General features: G+C 34.9%; 1 protein-coding gene across 6 annotated transcripts in view; it reads left to right on the top strand.

Moving 5' to 3' along the window:
• The first annotated feature begins 1,834 nt into the window (after positions 1-1,834).
• Positions 1,835-7,321, top strand: part of HIT1 (Membrane trafficking VPS53 family protein) — a 262,895-nt gene continuing 257,408 nt past the window's right edge. For 2 of the 6 annotated variants that reach the window (XM_089821986.1, XM_089821982.1), the window contains exon 1: positions 1,870-2,117. The gene's annotated coding sequence lies outside the window, so the exon portion shown is untranslated. Of the gene's footprint in view, positions 2,624-7,321 lie in introns of all 6 variants that reach the window. The other 4 variants (XM_089821981.1, XM_089821985.1, XM_089821983.1 and 1 more) reach the window with 4 other exon arrangements.

Below are 7,321 nucleotides of genomic sequence, written 5' to 3'. Positions count from 1 at the left end.
TTGTCTTCCTATCTCTTCATGTTAGGAGCATTTTTTCTCCAACATGATAAGTTGAGACATTATAGAGTGTCCTACTAAGGAGATTTGAAGGAAATAAAGAATTAATTAGAAATTGTCCTTTTATGTCTAAGTAATAATCAATCTTAAAAACTTCATGACACTCGAGTTATTCTTCACATTATGATGTAAGCATTCAAAGCTCTTTTAGGCTTTTAATGTTGTTAGGGGCTTCTTGTATTTGACTATTGGTGGTAATGTTTTAGCTGTGTTACATTTCATATATTTCTCCTCTTCGAAACCCACCTTTAATGTTTTAGAGGTTTCTCCTCAGCCTTTTCTTCATGTTGTAGAGATTTTCCTTCAACCGTTCTTCCACGTTTTAGAAATTTCTCTTCAAGCCTTCTTTTTCATTGTTTTAGAGATTTCTCTTCAATTTGTGAGAAAATTTTCTTGGACTTCTCATCTTCAATCTTTTGTCACTGTTCGAGAGATTTATTTTGAATGTTTTGGAGATTTCTCATCTTTGAATTTTTACAATGTTCTAGAGATTTCCCTTTCTGAACTTCTATTAGGGTTTTATAGATTTCTCGTTTTTAAACTTTTATTATGTTTTAGAGATTTGTCCTCTTTGATCTTTTTTAATATTCCAATGATTTCATCTCATTAAACTTCTATACCATTCCCTAGTTTTGTTCCCTTCATCTCTTCCTTGTTTCAAGATTTATCTTCTTCAACGGATCAAAGTTTTATCCTCTTCTCAGCCTCTCTCTATACAGTAGAGACTCCCCTCTAAATTTACCAAGCAAGCTAGCATTTTGAACTATATTTTGGGTTCGCGCCAACAATGTTTTGGACTTGCTTAATTGTATTTATCTCAGATATGGTTGGGATTGAATGGAAATTGCCAGTAGATGAAAAAACTCCGTAGTCATACCTACAAGCACTCTAATCTTGCAAGTGTTGAGGGATCTTAACTTTTTGTTAAAGACATTACTTTTAAAATATATTTTTGTAAGTCTAAATCTTTTATTGGACTTGAACTTGATTGTATTAATAATCCAATGTTGTTTTTGATATGTCAACATAGAGCAATAAAGTATATTAAAAAATTACACATGATTAATTTTTTTGAAAGCACGAAGTAGACAAATTAATATTAAGATAAGTTAGCCCTCAATGTTTAATTATTCAAGTTTACTAATTGTATTTTATTTTTATTTTTAAAATATAGATTATAATTTAATTATTAAATTTAGACAAGAACCTACAACACAATGGTAAATTGTGAGCCTCTTATCTACTCGCGATCACACTTAATAAATAATAATAATTAATTACAACACATAATAATTAATCTTGGCTTCAACCTCTTACCAATCCAAAAAAAAATTAATTATATATTTTTCAAAAATTATTTTATAGATTATTAATGAAATATTTAATTAAATAATTTTTAATATGATTTAATAATTTATTCTAACTTAAAGAAAACTTATAGTCTTGTTAAAGTATTATAATTCTAATAATTTCACAATTTATGATTTCCTTAATAATACTTGAGATTCATAACTATTAGATATATATGAACCACCACTAACCTTTCTATTATTATTTTTTGTATTATCCTTAATGTAGTATTATTTCTTATTTATTTATTTAATATATATCATTGGAAATCTTTTTTTTTCGGTGGCGACACCTTATAAATTTGAATTCCATTATATGTAAAATTTCATCGATTAAAGATCAAATGTATAAAAAGAAAATTATATTAATTTTTTAAGATCAATAAAAAAAAATCCAATTAGTAATAATAAATAAAAGTGAAATAGATAAATATACATATAATTAGCCGGATTTCAATGTCGCCAAAAGTAGCTTCGGGAAATTTTCTCAGGCAGGGAGAAATTTTTCACCGACTAACGGCTGGTCCTGTGAAAAGGGCAAACACCGTGGCGATGTAAGGCCCCTCACACTGGCCTACCTCGTACTGGTCTTTCCCCTTTAAATGCAGTCCCTCATTAGCAATCGGAAATCAAAATTGAAAACCGCAGATCAGAGCTGGGGGATAACTGACACCCTACTTTCAGCTTGGAGATTCACACTTGACATTTGAGGTAAGCAAATTCGATAGTTACAGATTCTGCCTCTAAAATCTAAAACTCAAGATTCTGTATCGAAGTAGTTTTCTAATAGTTGAGAATCGGACGTCGTGCCCTACTCAAAAATATCAAAAGAAATGCATCATTAAACCGTTTTTCCTCAAATTCAACAGCCCCCTGCGCAGACAGTAGAGCATTTCATCTAGAACCCCCCATTAACTACAATCAATTGATCCAAGCTCATTTCAGACATTACCATAAAATTCAAACTACGTGTAATGTGACTATGGATGCTCTCCTGTTTTTTCGCTCACAGTTTCTCCACGCGTTTCTCTCAGTGGGCACAAATGCTATATAAATAATCACCCTTTCTCCTCCTTGATTTACTTTCAACCACCACTGTCATAGATTCCCTGTTAGAAAAACAGAGTACACAGTAGGAGACACATAGCATTGGACTCTGGAAGTAAACTATACAACCTGGGCCTCTGAGAAGACATTTCATGTGGGCGACATCTTGGGTAAATATGAGAATTCTCTACAGTTCATTTGATATTTTTCATTAAATCTTGTATGATATTTTGATCACCTTTTAAAATCGTTGGGTGTAATTCAAAATTAGATGATGAATTATCGGGTGTGACAGTGGCTCGAAATGTCATTTAGGAACATATTTTTTAAGCAAATTATCAACTTTCGGAATCATTGGATGAATTGTAGGTGTGATTTCAAATAAAATGACAAATCATTGACTATAATTTGAAATGCTGTTTAGGAAATGATAGATTGTATTAAGACAATTAGTTTTGAATCACTCGATGTGACTAAATGATGTAATTCCAAATATTGATTAATCACTTGATATGGATGAAACCTCAACTAAAAATTATACACAGTTACAGTTTAATTAAAAAAAATGGATTTGAAGTTAGAAACTTTCTTCAATGTAAGATAGTACTCTTTAATGGATCTTGATGTGTTAATGGCTTCTGTGTGGTAAAACAATTTTCATCTAGTGATATTGCTATTAGGATTTAACAATGTAATTTTTGAGTCAAACTCATTGACCCATGTTTCATGAGTAGTGATTCACATGAATCCATCTCTCATGAGAATAAATGGAACACTTAGCACTCATGGGATCTAGGTGATGCTCACAAAGGTGAAGCACTGCTACTTCTTGTGAGGTCACCCATCCCAGTACTACTCTAGCTTGAGCTTGCTTAACTACGGAGTTTCCTCCATGGTTAAACCCAGACTGCTTGCAACCTCATTTGCAAAACCTTCACCAAATGTTGTGCCTTATGAACCATTCAGTAGTGTTGCTCATGTTTTTACCTTGAACTTTCTTGAACATATTTTGCTATGAATGTCCCTGGTTCTTATATGCAAATTAGGGTTTGGTATTTTCAAAATTTTCAAAATTGATTAACCCTAAGAAAAGCCTTAATTAAAGCAAGATTTGTGCCCTAAGCAAGTCCTTTAGGTTGTATGTTTCACCTTTAAAATCGAGCGGGAAAATCCTCTTTGGAAATTTTTTTTTTGGGAACCTTTTAAAGATTTTTCGTTTTTGCTTCTTAATCTCCCAAAATATCCCTTACAATCAGATCTCTTCAAAATCTATGGTAGGCGCCAAGTCGCTATCGAAATTCGCATGGTCTTTACTGCATGCGACATGGCGACCAAGTGGGACCCTGTTAGTTCTTAAGCATGGTTTTGAAGGTAAATCGCCTGCACCGTTAGATCTTTCAAGGATTGCCAGTGGTCACTCGTTACTGAAAGTTGCAAGATTTCTACCCTTCGCGACATGGCGACCATCGCAAAAAAGAAACATGGCAGGACCAGACTAAAAGACGGGTGTCGTAAGTATGGTTTGTCATAAATGAGCTATCGCCAGCATGATGGGATGTTAGAAGTGTTAGGCGTAGTAAAGGAGGTACCAAGAAAAGAACGTGCTGTTTTTCTTTTCATGACGTCGAATTTCTGTAGTCACGGTGGTCACTATGTCGCCACCGGAAATTGTGAGAACTTTGCCGGACATAACATGGCGACCTCTTGTGAAATTAGAATACTACAGGACCAGATTAAAAGACGATGCCGTAAGAACCACATGTTATAAATAATCGTGCCAGCATGTCAAATTAGTCTGATGTCACACGCCATTGGGATTTGCACTCAGAAAAAGTATGTGTTGATTGGTGCCATTGGATCTCTCCTCGATCGACGGTGGGCACCATGTCATTATGGAAAGTTGCACAACCTTTAGTGCACGCAATATGGTGACCAAAGGAAATTTAGAAAGGACCGACCATAGTTGCAATAAAACACTCATAAAATGTACATTGTTAGATCAAAGATGCATCAACGATGATCGCTATGTCACATGCAGAAGTTGCTCGACGTTTATGCATAGCGACATAGCGAGAGTGTGACACGTGTCCACAAGTGCCAATGAGTCCAGAATAAGCTGGCAGCAGTGGATGGAAAAGCTTACATGGAAAAACTTGATGGGGTTGACTGCCAACCTGGCAATTTGAAAGTGAGTCATTTGCGATTTTATTCCTAGATTGTCGATTTTTTAGAATCGATGGTGGGTTTTCAAAATTAGAAGGTGATGCCACCCTGTTTCTCCTTACAATTCATTTATTAAAGTTGAAGGCTCCTTGTGCGAATTAAAACCAAAGCTATATTGCAAGATTTCACCATTTTTTCTCTACGCAAATAAATTTCGGAATTTCAGAGAGCTAAGAGCCATTGAAGAATTGTTCCTTCTATGATTAAAGTGTCAAAGAAACTCCAATATCCATAGCATGTTGTAGAATTGCAGTGAAAGAGTAACAAAATGCCAAGTAAGTATCCACATCCATTAGACAATAAAGAATTCTGGTATTCTGTGTCATTAGTAAACATGCCTCCAAAGAAAGTTTTCTCAGGATAGATAGATTATGCGAGTAGAAACATAAATGATGACTTTCTTGAACTATTGCCTGAGTCTACGATTAAGTTAGCCCAGGTTAAAAAGTTAAGTCCTGTGAACCCTAGGCTTAAAATTGCAGATGGCTTGTATGACAAAGGGAATTGGGTTAGGGATGCTACCACCTCCAAAACAATGCTTTATCTTTTTGAGAAGTGGTTTTTAGAGAGAAAATTGTTTGCTCCCCATGGGAATATTTGGAATTTTGATTTGGGAAAACTAGTGGTCCTTGGTGTTACTCACAGCCATTGTTAAGAATTATGACCCAATAGTTAGAGTAGTAAGTGTACACTCGAAAGTGTCCCACTCTAAACCCTTCTATCCAAACGATTCCATGAGTTGGAATGTTTGGATGCCGGCTTAGAGCTCCCTATCCACGGAGTGCAAGAGAGTATATTTCAAGAATAAGAAGGCTCTCATATGAGCCTTAGAGATACTCTTCTTGCTAGTAAACCATGCAATGGGAGGTTCCAAAGACAAGATGCAAGAATGCAAATGTCCCAAGGAGTTCCTCAAGAATGCAATGCAACTAAAGATTAAACTAGAATGAATATGAAAAGTGCAGCTATTCTAAGCATGGATGAGAGTGTTACAATCCAAATATTAAGCTATGTGAGATAGATTATTGCAAAATAGAAGCTAAACTAACATGCAACATGAATCTAAGCTAAAATGCTATGGTATGAGAGAATGTAGACAAGAAATAGAAGTTCTCCACAAAGCTCCAAAAATGTACACTCGATTTGTGTCACACTCTAAACCCTTCTATCCAAACGATTCCATGAGTTTGGAATGCTTGGATGCCGGCTTAGAGCTCCCTATCCACGGAGTGCAAGAGAGTATATTTCAAGAATAAGAAGGCTCTCAGATGAGCCTTAGAGATACTCTTCTTGCTAGTAAACCATGCAATGGGAGGTTCTAAAGACAAGATGCAAGAATGCAAATGTCCCAAGGAGTTCCTCAAGAATGCAATGCAACTAAAGATTAAACTAGAATGAATATGAAAAGTGCAGCTATTCTAAGCATGGATGAGAGTGTTACAATACCATTATTAAGCTATGTGAGATTAAGCTACATGTAAAAATGAAAGCTAAGCTAAGCTAAAATGCCATGATGCCATGGATGAGAGAATGTAGACAAGAAATAGAAGTTCTCCACAAAGCTCCAAAGAAACCCGTTAGAAAACCTGCAGCATAACAATATTCAAAAATGAGGATTGAGGGGGAAAGCTCTCTCCCTTTTAAAGATGTATGGACGGTAGAGATTGAGATGAACATGGTGGATGATCAACGGTGGAATTTGAAAAGATGAGTGATCCATGTGCACACACAAGTCAACCAATAGAATATAAGTTGACTTGTCATATAAGACAAAAGTCACAAAGCCTTTTCTTTTAATTGCAAAATAGAAAAATGACTTTATGTGTGCACCTTAAGTGGGTTAGAAGAATGGGGTCTTTTATTTAATTAAAAGGGGACATGTTCTTTTAATCAAATAATGAACTTAGGATAGCATAGTCAAACTATAGGTTATAATCAAATAAATTGATTATTAGCAATTTGGTCTAGGTAAATGATTAAATTAATTTAGCCAAAATGTTGAAAAGGGGGCTAATAGTCTAGATGACCATTTTTAGGTGATTACATTTGCCCCTCTTTGACTAATGCGTGATCGATCTGGGAACACATTACGTCAAAGAAAATCGAAGCTAAGTAGGCGATGATAGATATAGATATCTGATTCCAAAGAATGAAATGCAGAAATAGATAGCAAGTCCTAAATGCACAGCCTGATAGTGGTAGTACTGAACATTAGGAAGATGATGTTAGGATCCAAAAAGAATTCTAACATCTAGCAAAGCGAATAGATCGAGAGCAAGTGATAAGGTCAAACAAATGCTCCTAAGAAATAGATAGCTATAACAATCAGCAATAGAGTATTTCTACCCCCTTGGGATCGAAATTGAAATGAGGTAAGGGGATGCAAAAACTGGCTAGACATGAGAAAATTAGAATAGAGCAATGTCCAAGATGACAGATAGATGATTAGAACCCAAGAATGACTATAAGAAACTGATAAAATGCCCCAGTTTGACTAGAGTTGACCTTGAAGGATATAGCATAAAAATTAGGTCAAAATGAGTAGAAAGGTGATTTTAGACATGAAATAGTGAATTTAAGTAGATATGAAGTATGGAAATGATGAAGACATGAAGAAATGAAGATGCCCCAGTGATGATTCAGAG

This window comes from Cupressus sempervirens, chromosome 3, assembly GCF_028749045.1.
Source record: "Cupressus sempervirens isolate cs-2001-9-10 chromosome 3, ASM2874904v1, whole genome shotgun sequence".
NCBI lineage: Eukaryota > Viridiplantae > Streptophyta > Pinopsida > Cupressales > Cupressaceae > Cupressus > Cupressus sempervirens.
The sequence above is the reverse complement of the archived record's forward strand: the minus strand, read 5'-3'. Positions and strand labels throughout refer to the sequence as shown.